This window comes from Dendrobates tinctorius, unplaced genomic scaffold (assembly GCF_039654945.1).
Source record: "Dendrobates tinctorius isolate UK_male_01 unplaced genomic scaffold, ASM3965494v1 ptg000029l, whole genome shotgun sequence".
Lineage (NCBI taxonomy): Eukaryota > Metazoa > Chordata > Amphibia > Anura > Dendrobatidae > Dendrobates > Dendrobates tinctorius.
In genome coordinates this window covers 17277140-17292627 of record NW_027361697.1, presented here as the reverse complement: position 1 = coordinate 17292627, position 15488 = coordinate 17277140, and the positions used below count along the sequence as shown (strand labels likewise).

Sequence of the window (15488 nt, the reverse complement as noted above, 5' to 3'; positions counted from 1 at the left end):
TGGTGCAGGTGGAGAGACCCTGATTTCAGTGTTGTGTCAATTACTGGGCTACTTGCTGCAGTTTTGATAAAATCTTTGTTTTATCTACTGCAGATCTACCAGTTCACCAAAAGCTGAGCTCTGTATAACCCCGCCCACACTAATGATTGGCTGCTTTATGTACTTTACACAGTGCATGGGCAGAAAGCTGCCAATCAGTGGTGTGGGTGGGCTTATACAGAGGACTACATGGCATCAGGTTTACTAGAACTCTAGTCATAATCTCCTGCTGATAAAATAATGATTTTACCAAAACTACAGCAAGCAGCCCCAGAAGTGACACATTTTTGCAATCAGGGGCTGTCTCTACATTATGCTACTCTCAGACTAGGCTGCAAAAGCATATTAGAGATTCCATTCAAATAGGGTTGTCCTCTGCTGGACATTTATGGTTCTTTTAGTTTATGAATGCATTACTTTGTCAGAGCTTATATCCACTGGTACTCTACTGAGACCGTCCAGCTTTGTGAAACGTTTAGTGTATAATATAGCAAACACATCTACCCTGAGGCTGATTTTATTTAGATATTCATCTAAAAATGACTGTTTATCCTCTGTGTTACATCTGTTTTATTTTTCTCATCAGGTTTTAAAAACTGAAGCAGGTAGACTGTCTGAACTTGTATTCATCCATTGCCTATTTAAAATGGATCAGTGAACAATGGATGAAAGCCATCAAGAATACTGAAGAACAAAGTCTGTCTTCCTTATTTCATCCATGTTTAATGGATCACCATTTACTCTGTCCCAATTTAATCCACAAAAAAGGATGAGAATAGGACAAGCTCTGAGTTTCATGGACGAGAGACATGGATCCACTATAAAAGAAAAAGGATGTGTGTATGGATCTGTGTCGACACAGCATTTTATCTTCATTAACCAGACTTCTATTTTCAGCAAGACAGGAAGAATAGACTGTTATCTATTTGTTGACTTTTGAATTTATGTGTTTCTTTCTGTTTGGTCAAGAAAGCACAGACTTTTGTCTGTATAAGCCTGTAATATTGAGTGTATGTTGACAATTGTTGAAACATATTGTGCTGTTATCCTGGATGAATAGTAATACAGGGTTATGGAACAATGATGTTTGCTGGTATGGTTATTACACATTGTCCAGGCCAGCTAGTTTGTTGACTTCCAAAATAGAGGAGGAAAAACTATGCAAATGATTGCATAATCAAACAATGCAAGTTAGTTTTATCACCATTCTTCCCCTTTACCTGTAAATACTTGATGAAGGACGGTTGTTAGCTATAAAAAGAGGTTATATGCCTTTGTAACATGAGTTAGATATTCAGCCACGACATCCAAACATCAAAAGAAACAGAAACTCTCTACAGGACAGCAGCCAAGACATCAAGGCTCCATCACGAGGTGTTAGGGCTGGCAGAACGCACCAAATTATAAAGTAGTAGTAGGTGCGTTCGCAGCCCGGGGTCCACCGTGCAGAGGTGGTAAACTGCTGCTAGACATTAGTGGAAGAATAGAGCGGTGTGAAAACAGTCACACGTGGGTTACATCACCCAGTGTGAACAGGAGCGGACTCTGTTAATTCACAACCGCTGAACGTGGATGCCGGAGCCTGTTTAGCTCACAGAGCCCGGCCAAAGAGCGCACAGCAAACGGCTACAGAACTCCATGTTACGTGTTACAGAACCACTTAGCACCCAGAATATATTGTGCAGTTATATGTATGGATAATAGGTTCTATGTGAGATGCATGTCCCTAATGCATCAGCATTCCCCTTTTGTCCGTCCTCCCCCCACCTTTGTAATTTCCACAGTAAACATCGGCAGGCTCCGGCCACCTGCGGCTATTGTAATGTATGTCTGGCCTGCCGCTTTTCTATTGGCCTGCCCTCTGTATCTGTGTGATATATTCTGTGTCCTGTGAGTAAAGTGTTGTCAGACTGGAAATACATGGAGAAGCAGTGATCTTTTATATGCGCCCATGTAACCCAGGGATTCCAGCCAGCGTCATTCATTCAGACTCTAGCCAACGCAGAGCGAACCTCCGAAAACACGGGGTAGAACTGAAAGAGGTACCCCAGCTTGGTAGACCCCGTTACACTGGTGGAAGACAGCGGGACTTGATACCCCTTCTACAGGAGGAAAGGAATGAATGGAAAACAACTACCAGAAGTTAAAGAGGACTACATTAAAAGATCTGGTGGAAGCCCGTGGGTTGATCGCCAGCAGCAACACAAAAGCGGATTTGATAGCAGCCATCATGGAAAACGACAGTGCAGCGCCCCCCAATGTGAACATGGAGGAGACCGAATTCCAGAGGGAGGTAAAGAACAGACTGGCGTTCTATGGCCTAAACCCTGCAGTAGAGATCATACGAGAGGTGATGGCTGATGGCTGATGTGCATACTGATCTGAAGGAAAAGATGGCCGAGCGGACCAGGATAGAGCTAGCCAAGATGGAGATGGCAGAGCGGACCAAAGTTGAGCTGGCCAAGATGGAGATGGCAGAGTGGAGAGAGGAGAGCCAGCGAGCAGGGGGAGCTCTGGCCTTCGACCAGGTACCTTTAACAGTAAGCCACATAAAGATCCAGTATAATGCCTTCCGACAGTTGGGGGAGGCAGAGGAAGACATTGATGGCTTTCTGCAGGACTTTGAGCAGCAGTGTGCCCTTCATCAAGTGAAGCCGGAGGAACGGGTTCAGATTTTGGCCAGCAAGCTGACAGGCCGGGCAGCGGATGCCTATCACACGGTACCTGATGAGGACTGTATGGACTATGAGCGGATCAAAGAAGTGATCTTGGCCCGGTATGCGCTGACACCAGAGGCCTATCGCCAAAAGTTCCGCGGACTTATAAAACACGTAGCCGATACCCACGCTGAATGGGAATATAAATTACGGCGGTCACTGCTACAGTGGGTACAAGGGAGCAAAGCAACCACTAAGGAGGACGTCCTCCAGCTCTTCCTGTTAGAAAGATTCTTTAATGGACTAAACCCCGAGACACAGGAATGGCTTCGGGACAGGCGGCCAACGACTCTTGAGGAAGCCACTCGTCTGACCAATGAACATCATGATGCCAGGAGGCCGCAGTTCTTCAGATCAAAGATGGTCACTAGGGGCCCGCCCATGGACCTGGAGGGCCCCAAACCACTGAAGATTGTAGGGGGACCAGCTAGAAACCCGGCCTACCACAGTCCCTCTGGGGCGCGATGCCACACCTGCCGTCAGCTGGGCCACCTGCAAAGACAATGCCCCAACCAGACTCAGCATACCCAGTGGCCAAAGGCCGGAACAGCTACCTTCAGCCGGGCTGCTGTACACTGCTTCCAAGGCGAAGCTGACCCCTGCAATGGGGGCTACGACTAACCAAGGGGTGGAAGAGATGGAGGAAGTGCTGCATGAAGTAGACCCCGTGCAGGCAGCCCGGGCAGATAATCGACAACAGCATCGACAGGTCGTGTGGGTTAATGGGAAACATATGCAGGGACTAAGAGATTCCGGAGCAACTTTGACCCTTGTGAAGCCTCATCTCGTCCGGGACCAAGAGAAGATGGACCGGACAGTGGCAGTCCATGTAGCAGGGGGAGCTATACATCGACTAACCACTGCCAGGATTCACCTGAACTGGGGAGTCGGGGATGGCCTTGTTGACGTCAGCTTGATGGAGGATTTGCCTGCAGACGTCTTGCTGGGAAATGACTTGGGGCCCATGCTGTCTGCATTCTCGGTGGCCCCTCTGGCTGAGACCTATCCTGTGACCACCCGGAGACAAGCTCGAGCTGCGGAGGTGGAATCACACTCAGAGGAGGCCCAGGTAAGACATCCCAGCCCTGCACGTATTCCCATAGCCAGACAAATTTCTTGGGCCACCCCAGATGAATTTAAGAGGGAGTTACTTGAGAATCCTTCATTAGAGGGATATCGTGGGAAGGCACAGGAGGGGAGAGGAGCACTGGAAGGGGAACAGTTTGTATGGAAGCAGGGCCTCCTCTACTGGATCACAGAGCAGCACCACACAGGGACGAGCCCCACTATAAAACAACAGCTGGTAGTTCCCAAGAAGTATAGGCAGGAGCTACTGCGAATCTCTCATGATATACCCTTGGCCGGGCACTTCGGCATCAGTCGCACCAGGCATCGTCTGACACAAAACTTCTTTTGGCCGGGGGTAACCTATGATGTTCGTCAGTACTACCAGACCTGTAACAGTTGTCAGCGCATTGACAAGAGGGGGGATCGATGCAAGGCCAAATTACGCCCCCTCCCCATTGTGGAGGAACCATTTAGCCGAGTAGCGGTCGATCTGATTGGGCCATTAGCCAAACCCAGTCCGTCCGGGAAAAAGTATATATTGACAGTGGTAGATTATGCCACACGGTATCCAGAGGCGGTTGCATTACCTAACATACTGGCAGAGACGGTGGCGGCCGCCCTGCTCCAGGTTTTCTCACGGGTTGGATTTCCCCGGGAGATTATCTCGGACCAGGGTACCCAGTTTACAGCAGAGGTGACCAACCAACTCTGGAAGCTGTGCGGCGTAAAGTCCATTAGAAGCGCCCCGTACCACCCACAAACCAATGGGTTGTGTGAATGCTTTAACGGGACATTAAAACAGCTCATTGGGACTTTTACCAGGACCTACATGGACTGGGAGAAATTCTTGCCACACCTCCTGTTTGCCTATCGGGAGGTGCCCCAAGAATCCACGGGGTTCTCCCCGTTCGAGCTGGTATACGGGAGACGGGTAAGGGGACCCCTAGACTTAGTGCTGGAACATTGGGAAGGGGAGGGCCTCATAGAAGGGGTACCTATTGTACCCTATGTGCTGGAATTCTTGGACTGCCTACAGGAGCTGACTCAGGCTGTATGTGAGAACATGCAGGCGACCCAGCGGCGCCAGCGCATATGGTACGATCGGAGGGCCAGAGAGCGCACTTTGGAAATAGGACAGAAGGTCCTGGTGTTATAGCCCACTAAGCAGAACAAGTTCCAAGCTGCATGGCAGGGGCCCTACCAGGTAGTGGGGAAAATAGCCGACACAACCTATAATGTCGCCGATTGTGACGACCCCAGGGTTATCCGCATGTTCCACGTGAATATGCTGAAGCCCTATCGGGAGCACCCTGAAGAGGTAGTGGCCATCTGTGCACCTGAAGCAGAGGATATAGCCAGACTTCCCTTGCCGGATGTCTTAGGGGAAAGGACTCAGTCTAAAACATGGAACCAGGTACACATGGGTTAAGACCTAGGCCCCCGGGAGAGACAGCAGGCGGAGGCGTTGTTGAGGCTGCGACAGAGGATGTTTTCAGAGAGACCGCGGTACACTCGCCTGGCACAACACAGGGTTGAGACCCAGGATCAGACACCTCTGCAACAAAACCCCTTCCGCGTCCCTGAGTCTGTACGAGAGGGGATGCGACAAGAGATACAAGAGATGTTTCGTTTAGGGGTCATTGAAGAGTCAGATAGTCCCTGGGCATCCCCCGTAGTGTTAGTGCCCAAGAAGGATGGGACTACACGGTTATGTGTAGACTATCGTAAGCTCAATGAGAAAACAGTGACGGATGCATACCTCATGCCGCGTGTGGATGAGTTGTTAGACCGGCTGGCGGGGGCAAAGTATTTGACCACCATCGATCTATGCAAAGGCTACTGGCAGATTCCCCTTAGTCCTGACGCTATTCCCAAGTCGGCATTTGTCACCCCGTTCGGCTTATTCCAGTTTCGAGTTATGCCATTCGGGATGAAGAATGCCCCTGCGACCTTCCAAAGGCTGGCTGACCGGCTTCTGGATGGTCTCCAGGACTATGCTTGTGCCTACCTGGACGACATCGCCATCTACAGTGCGACATGGGAAGAGCATCTAAATCACCTTGAGACAGTATTGGACAGGATCCACCAGGCCGGAATCACCCTGAACCCAAACAAGTGTCACGTGGGCAAAGCAGAGGTTCAGTATTTAGGGCATTGGGTGGGAAGTGGGAAACAGCGACCAGAACCAGCCAAGATTGAAGCCATAGCTAAATGGCCCATCCCACGCACTAAAACCCAGGTCATGGCGTTTCTAGGGACAGCGGGGTATTACAGGAAATTCGTTCCCAATTACAGCAGCGTAGCCAAGCCCCTCACTGATTTGACCCGTAAGAACCAACCCCGCCAGGTAACCTGGACCTCAGAGTGTGAGGAAGCCTTCCACCAACTAAAGGACGCCCTCACCAATACCCCTGTATTGACCGCACCCGATCCAACTAAACGTTTCCTTGTTCATACAGACGCATCTATGTTTGGATTGGGGGCAGTACTGAGCCAAGTTGGGCCGGACGGCCAAGAATACCCGGTAGCTTACCTGAGTCGGAAACTACTGCCCCGTGAAGTAAGCTATGCGGCCATCGAGAAGGAGTGCCTGGCGGTAGTATGGGCACTCAAGAAGTTGCAACCATATTTGTATGGACGACAGTTTGCCCTCCTAACGGACCATAATCCCCTAGTCTGGCTTAATCGGGTCTCCGGAGACAACGCCAGATTGCTGCGGTGGAGTTTAGCCCTACAACCTCTGGACTTCACCATCCACCACAGACCCGGCAAACAAAATGGTAACGCCAATGGACTAAGTCGACAAATGGAACTTGTACCAACCCCATAAACTTCAGTAATCCCCAAACCGATCCATTGAGGATCAGACTGTGTATGCCGATCGCGTCGCTGAAAAGGGGAGCCGTATTACGTGTTACAGAACCACTTAACACCCAGAATATGTTGTGCAGTTATATGTATGGATAATAGGTTCTATGTGAGATGCATGTCCCTAATGCATGTCCCTAATTCCCCTTTTGTCCATCCTCCCCCCACCTTTGTAATTTTCACAGTAAACATCGTCAGGCTCCGGCCACCTGCGGCTATTGTAATGTATGTCTGGCGTGCCGCTTTTCTATTGGCCTGCCCTCTATATCTGTGTGATATATTCTGTGTCCTGTGAGTAAAATGTTGTCCGACTGGAAATACATGGAGAAGCAGTGATCTTTTATATGCGCCCACGTAACCCAGGGATTCCAGCCAGCGTCATTCATTCAGACTCCAGCCAACGCAGAGCGGACCTCCGAAAACACGGGGTGGTACTGAAAAAGGTACCCCAGCTTGGTAGACCCCGTTACACTCCACCCCAAGGACACAATGTTAGAGTCCCTCTAGGCCCACTGAGCGCGCGGCATCGCTGCCATGAACGCCGGTATAGACGCTGGCTATGGAGTGTGGAGCACTTGCACTGAGGCGTGCCGAGTCACTGATGAAGACTAATGCCTGACTCAGACTCTGACCTACCTACACCTAAGCCTGGCCGCTAGCAGGCTAGGCTGCACAACACATGTGTACCAAGGGCAGGGGTTTCATAATGAGTCAGTCACCAGAGACATTCATGCGTGCATACATCACTCACTCCTTATAGTCTGAAAATACAGTCTATCCTAGCGCATGGCCGAGTGGCCATGCCACCCTTTTATAGCCGCGAGCGTCCGGGACCAACCTGGCTTCTTGGATTGGCCAATCCGAACAGGAGCAGGACCTGAGCACGTGACCTTCGATCTCCAATGGGAGATCACTCCACGGGCATGCTCAGTGGCCCGACATGAGGACTTAGTCCCTGGAGAATCTCGCTGCTGAGCAGCATGTATTGCCATAACTGAGCCAGAGGTGGCAGCAGCAAGCAAACCCACGGAGCTGGTCAGGGCAGAGTGCCAGGACTGACGAGTTTGCTGAGCAACCTCCTCTGTGGCTGGAGAAGAATGGGAGACCGCCGGAAGTAAGGCTCGGGATTCCTGCTGTGCAGGGACAGGAACCCGACGCCTAACATGAGGGACACAGATTTCACATTCTACAGGATGGCAGCTTAGGGGACCACGGCCCTGGCTAGAAGAACGCAAATCTGCTCCATTGACATTGCAAATACATTGATACTTTTCTGGGGGCCAGGAATGGGACCCGCATGTCGCTTGGCTCCATGGAGATGTTTGGAGAAGCCAGGTTGTGACCCTCTGGTCAACTGGCCTTGTACCTAATTGGACTGTCATTTTCCTAAGCATGCTGTTACTGCCTCTCTGTGTGCATTCTACAGGTGAGGTATTCGGCCCTGGAAGCTCGGAAGCCACAACTGCTCTTATCTCGGCGACTCTTCGGAAGGGTGTGACTCTAATTTTGCACCATCTTGGGTATTGTGCTGGGACTGTTCTATGTGTTATTTGCCTGTTTTGTGGTTCAATAAAGTATTGCCACACTGTTTTACCTTCACCCTGTGTTGCCTGAGTAGTGTTATGTCCACGGTTAAAGGGAGAGCGGGTGTTCAGTGGGATGATCCCTGGTCCATGCTGTTTTGGCTAGCGGACTGGGACACCCACTGACCCCCCCCCTTGGTTCCACAGGATCAATAAAACTCTATGGGTCCGTGAGTTGTCTGAGAAAAAGAAACGGACAGCACATGGATATGTACAATGGATGTGTGAATGCAACCTTAGGGGAGCAGCAGTATTTCTTTACATTGCTGTTACTCCCTTGTTGCCTTATATTGAGGTGTTTATAGGAGCAGAATATGTACTTTTGGAGAGCAATATTAGTTTTTGCCTATGTATACTGCACTTGAAACAGTCTATTAACATGCAAAGTAAGTAAAGATTCTACCTGCAGTAGCACTGATACATCAATGTTTGCGAGGAAACAGCAACTGCTACAAGACAAAGATGAAAGGCAAGCAGCAGAGTAGATACAGATGTGCTGATAAAATGTGAAGAGCATGAAGAAGAGAACAGACACTACAAGTGATTGGCTTTCAATATGTGGCAAGAGAATAGATGGACTGAGGTGCCAAGGGCCCACTGTATCATTGACTCCTGGGGTCCACTGTTCAGCTACATTACCTGACCCTTAGCAACAAATTACCTTATGCTTCCATATTATAATTAACTGGTTAGTTTGTTAAAGAATGAAGAGATGCTGGGTTTTTACGTACACAGTGAATCTCAATGCTCACATTGTAGGATGGGGCCTACCGGGGGATTCACCTGTTCTCCTGTTGGCCAGTCAGAGCCTGAGCAAGAGAGGAAGGTACAAAGGGTTCAAAGAGTCATAAAAGATGTAAAAGTAATGCTTGCATCGTCAGTGTCACATAAATCAATATTTCTAATGCATAATTTTTACACTGAAAGACAAAAGATTCTGCAGGGAGATGAGATGATAATTGATCTTCTTATCTGTGCCAGTTGTTTTAAGTGTCTACCCATGCTGGCAACCGTGCAGCTCTGGAGGACTCTGAATTGTGCCAACTTTAATGGGATTATTTCTCATGGTTAAATATATGATTCTTAGGCTAGATAAGTAGTCTGTACGCTGAGCTACCATATGTTATCCTGATATCTGATGTAGAACGGATGGCTCCGTTATAAAATGACACTCTACCCATTCTCTGCAGATGTATTGCTTGGAGGGTACTTGTGTAAAATAGAGAATGCCATGTTCCACTATTCTGTAACTGCTCTTTTATTTTTACATGTGACATTTCATTATCATAAATGATGTTGCAATTCTCAGTGTTTGCTTTGATTTGTGCCCTTGTGTTGGTTTTGTTCACATCGTTGCTGCATTCTGGCTGCAAAATCTAATTATGCGGTGTCACATAAAGCAGCAATTTCATTTCAAGTTCTTTCAAACTGTATCATGCCGTGTACAAAACTACAGTGTATATCTGCAACTCATTGCAATAAAACAACATGCAAGATATACCGTGGTCACTGTCCAACTGGGGTGCAAAAGACCGAACAATAATATGGATTGTGGGGGCCCAATCTTCAGCCTTTATTTCTCAACTTTCAGGTCAGAAACTGGTCTACTGACTGTATTCATAGCTTCATATATGCCTATGAGATGCTCAGGGGGCGATTCATTAACCCCTTCATGATCTTTGGCGTACTTGTACGTCAAAAGTTCTGTCCCTGCCATTGATGTGGGCTTGCACAAAGAGCCTACATCTCTCCTCGTACATGGCGGGTGACTTTATCAGCAATCATCTGCCTCTTTCAGCCATGGGTGGACTTGATCGTAGGGCATCGATGGGTTGTCATGTTAGACGAGGGTCTGCTGATGATCCCCGTGTCTGTCATTACTATCCTCCTGTGAAAGCCAGCCATAGAAGTGCTGATGCACTGTTATGTATAGCACAAGCGACTGGATGATCGCAGCTTCAAGTCCCCTAAGGGGACTATTAAATACAGTAGAAAGTGAGAAACAAAAAGTTTTAAAAGATATGAAAAAAAAAATAAAAACTCAAAAATTCAAATCAACCTCCTTTTGCCCCATTTAAAATAAAACAATAGAAAAAGTACACATATGCAATAAGAGGTGATCAAATCATTGTACAGTATGTACCCCAAAATGGCATCAGTAAAAACGTCAGCTCAGGGTACAAAATATAAGCCTTTGCCCAGTCCCATATCCCGAAAAATTAATGGGTCTTGGAAAATGGCGATATAAGTGATTTATTTTTTATTTTTTACAAATTTCCGAATTTGTTTTCACCACTTAAATAAAAATAAATAAAAAACTACAGGATTGGTATCTGCCTACTGGTACTGACCTGGAAAATCATATTGCCAGGTCAGTAATACGATATACTGGACATAGATAAAAAACTCAAAAAACATTTGTGAAATTGCACTTTTTTTTGCAATTTCATTGCACTTAAATTTTTTACCGCTTTCCTGTGCATGACATGATAAAAGGAATGTTCTCATTCAAAAATACAACTTGTCCTACAAAAAAACAAGCTCTTAAACAGCTATGGGGACGGAAAAATAAAAAAAAGTTACGGCTCTTAGAAAAAGAGGAGGAAAAAACGAAAAAAAACTAAAAATCGCAAGGTCGTTAATGGTTTAAAGCGCTAACGTTTAACGCCTCAGTAAGTTGCAACTCGGCATTCTAGCGAACATATTGCAACATTTGGCATTCACATGCCAATCACAGCCAGCTGCGCCAATGTGGGCATGATGTGGGCGGGACATAGGCTGGATGGGGCGTGGTGATGCCCACCCATCAAATTCATCTTATGTTAGGCTATTAAAACTCACGTAACTGGCATAACTCTCTCCCAAGATGCGAACTTGGCTGATGTTTCATTCTGGTGGCAACGCACATTGGTTACTAAACGTGCCTGGTTTATTATGCGGCGAATGCCACTTAATTAATCAGGTCCGTGTATTCCAATGAGTGCTCCATTAAGACTGGAATCGGCCTTAATGAATCACCCCTAGTTAAAAGTCATGAGCCCTACGGTCTATCCAACGATTATGGTTAAACTATGCAACACAGATGTGTGAAGCCGGTCTTGGCCTGATGCCTTGTACTACGGGCCCTCTTAGCTAGAGATACATGTTTATATATAGACTAGATTTTTGTGGCCACTGTGAGCACACAGCAGGGTAATTACTGAAAAAAATCACAAAAGCTAAATGTTGACAAAAAAAACCTTAGCTAAAATGCAGACAAGAGGGAATATACTGAACGTGCACATAAAATGGGAATGGCACAAAACAGCGTACGGCCATCACTACATCTGATTGTCGTAAAGGACATGGCTAGTGAGAAAGAAGAGAAGAGGGTGAAAAGGGTTCAAGGAGTTATGAAAGACATAAAAGTAATGCATGCATCGTCAATGTCACATCGATCAATATTTCTGATGCATCATTTTTACAGAGAAAGACAAATGATTCTGTTGAGGATTGAGATAATTGATCTTCTTATCTCCGCCGGTCATTTTACATGTCTGTACATGCTGGAAATCGTGTAGCTCTGAAGGACTTTGCTTTATGCCAACTCATCTTGGTGAAGCAATATGTATTTAAATAAAAAAAATAAAGTAGTTTCTACACTAAACTGCTACATGTCATCCTGATATCTGATGGTGAACTGATGGTTCCGTTATAAAACTACACTGTACCCTCTCTGCAGATGTATTGCTTGGAGGGATCATACTTTTGTGTAAAATAGGAAATATCTGACATACTTCATTACTCACGTAACTGCTATCCTATTTTTATATCTGACATTGCTTAATATATTTTATGCCGTATAAAACACCATAGGCACCGAATGGAATTGTGCAGGCCAGTCTTAATGAAGGGACCGCTGGAGATCTTTACTCCAGTGGTTCCATTATTAACACTGGGGTGCACAATTTTTAGCACCTAATGCAAAAAGAGGCACATGGCACATAATGAATTAGGTGTCTCTTTTAACTGCCGTCCAATCCGGGACAGGAGTACATTTCTGGCATAATTAAAGCTACTAAAGTGGTGTAAATTTTGATGAATTCATCATACCCCATGAACCCAAGATAGCAAATCTAGCCAGAAATGGCATGTATATGCCAACTTTTTGTGCAAGATTGAATAGTGCAAAAACCACAGAGATGACAGTGTGTGAGCCAGCAGCTGTCAGACAGGAGAATTAGAGTGCAGTGCAGCCTAGTGCATACAGCCCCTATCTACTCTTTACAGCCTAAATAATATTGCTGGTACAACCTATTACACAGTGAAGATCCAGCCTTGTGTATTGGGCCCGTCCAGCCTGGTGCACAGTGCACTTCCAGTGTCATGTATCGTAGCTGTAAATATGAGACAATCAAACAAGTGACAAGGATGTGGTGCTGCTAGTCATAATATTGGAGCTGCTGCTGGGACAAGGTAGTTCTGTACCTGTTATGTCCCAAAGTACAACCCCTTACTCTGGTACTTGCAGGTTCCAGGACATTCGGCATCTTTTCGTAGACCTGAGTAAGGCAGGCAGAATGGTGAGGCCATAAGATGCTGAAAAGGTGGTAGATTGCATGATTGAAAGTGACTCTAGTTCATTGCTATTGTCTTCCACCCCTTCCCCTGAAGAAAGAGCAGATTTGGCACCTGAGGACCATGGTCATGAACATTCTTCCACCTCACCCGCTTGCAAAAACAGCCAAGCTGTCTGAGCCAAAAATCGAGCAACAGTTTCTTCTGCTGTTTCAGGACTCTGCTGGCTGTGGTTCTGTGGCGCATCTACCTGACCATGCCCCACAAAAAGAAAAGACTGAGTTCACTGATGCCCAACAACTTATGTTGGAGGATGAGTATGTGGGAGGGCCAGTGCACATGGTCAGCAGACCACTGGAGCACATGTCAAAGGATGAGGAAACAAAAAGCACCAACTGGTGTGTCTTTTTGCAGTGTGACAATTGATTAGGAAGGAAGGGGTGCTGAGTGGTTTGAAGATGATGAGGAGGATGATGAGGTCTTAGAACCCTCATGGAGCAAAGGCCAATATAGTGACATGCTCAGTTCGGAGGAAGAGAAGGTCGTCTCACTGCCCCCAGCATCACAGCCAAGGAGGTAGGGTGGAAAAGCATAGCCATCAGTCTGCAGCCAGTACGTCGGCTTCTACTGGTTACCATGCCAAGGATATGAGCACACCCATGCCAGCTCAAACAAGCTGTCTGGCATGGGATTTCTTCAGACAATGTCCTGACGACAAGACATGGGTGGTTTGCACGCTGTGCCATCAGAGCCTGACGCTAGACATAAATCTGCTGAACCTGAGCACCACCTGCATGATCAGGCATCTGAAATCTAAGCAGAAGATGCAGTGGAGAACACATTTTAAACAGTATGACAGATCAGAGCCTTCTCCTGTTCAATCTTCTGCTGCAGTCTCGGCCTCTTCCCCCTGCTCACTATCAACAGGGACACCTGCCTCCCCACATAGAGATGGGACACTACCACTATCAACAATGTCACCGAGCATCTCCACACCATCCCATGGAACTGTTCAGCTTTTGATCTACCAAACCTTGGAGAGAAAGACTAAACTTGCCCCTAACCTTCCATGAGCCATGCTCCTTGGTTATAGAATTTCAAAATTACTCACCTTCATAATGCTTCCAATCCAGCTGGTGAAGACAGACAGTTTAAAAAATCTGACGGAGGTGGCTGTCTCACAGTACAATGCTCCCAGTCACTACTACTTCTCCAGGTGGGCCATCCCTGGCCTGCACATACATGTGGTGGATAAAATAAGGTGTGCACTGCGCAACACCATCAGTGGCATGGTCCACATAACGACTGTATGAAGCCCTATGTGGAGCTATTGTACTGTATGGATCACTATGTAGGGTTATTATACTGTATGGAGTACTATGTGGGGTTAATATACTGCATGGAGCACTATGGGGTGCCTGTTATACTGTATGGAGCACTATGTGGTGCCAATATAACTGTATGGACCACTATGTGGGGCCATTATATTCTTTGGAAGTTAATGAATGACCCTGTTATACTGCATGGAGGACTATGTGGGGCACATTATACTGCATGGAGCTTCTTTTGTGGCCATTATACTGTATTGAGAGCTGTGTGGGGATTACTGTTGGATAATCATACTGTGATGGGTTCACCATTCTTTGTCGGGGGATTGAGGGATGGTGTGCAGTAGGGTTATAATACCATGTGTGTAAAGGGTGCTGTGGAGGAATTCACTGTGAGGTTATCTTACCATGTTTGGTGGCACTTTTGTTGACATCATACTCTATTATCTGTGTTCAAGGTTTTTTTTATCCTTTGTTATAACAAACTAGCTATTGAACCCATTCTACACCTGGATGGCGAGTCTCTTTCTCTCTCTCCCCTCACCATTGGTGAAGCTGCTCTAACCGATGTCCTGGCATCCGTGGACTACTGCACGTGTGATGGAGGCTTTGGATAGTAGTACACATCTCCGGTTATATTACAGGTTTAAATTAGGCCATTGGGCCATATGCTTTTTACTGCTCATGCATAACATATTATATTATTCCAATATTTAGTTCTAAGATCTATTAAATAAAATGTACTTCATTCGTAGGACAACCCCTTTAAGTTTGTTTCCATATGAAAAAAATTCATTGTTATATTTGATAAGGAAAAACTTCAATCGTAGACATTTTTTAATACATATCAAGGTTGCACCGCAACTTTGTCCAAGCTTGACATTTTGGCCCTCTGTGTATTTTAGTTTGATATCCCTGCAATACAGGAAAAGAAGAAAGAGAGAGACATTTTGGGAAAGTGAGCACAGGCTAACAAAATTGCATTATCCTGTTCAGCGATGATGCCAGGCAAAAGAGTGACTTTTCGGTGATGTTCAATATGATATGCCTATGGAATCTGGAGATAGAAACAGAGTCTGCAGAGCATTATGGGAAAGCGAGTGCTGCCAACTGGGAAAGTGGATGTCTGACTGATCACCAACGTACAAGGTATGATAATTCTATAGATGTTAAAACTATAGGTCATTGTTCGGAAGAGAGCCGAGCCACACATTAGCTTGCTCAACAATTTATATTGGGTGAATCGCAAATCAGATGTCAAAGTGTTCAAATTCTCCTGGAAACTCAAATTTCAGGAAAATTCATCTTGATCTTAGTCCTTCACGAAT

The 15488-nt window shown here is 46.4% G+C and overlaps 1 protein-coding gene across 1 annotated transcript in view; it reads right to left on the bottom strand.

Moving 5' to 3' along the window:
* The window catches only part of LOC141085827 (uncharacterized), an 82923-nt gene that overhangs the window by 4898 nt on the left and 62537 nt on the right, over nt 1-15488 (bottom strand). The gene's annotated exons all lie outside the window — the stretch shown is intronic.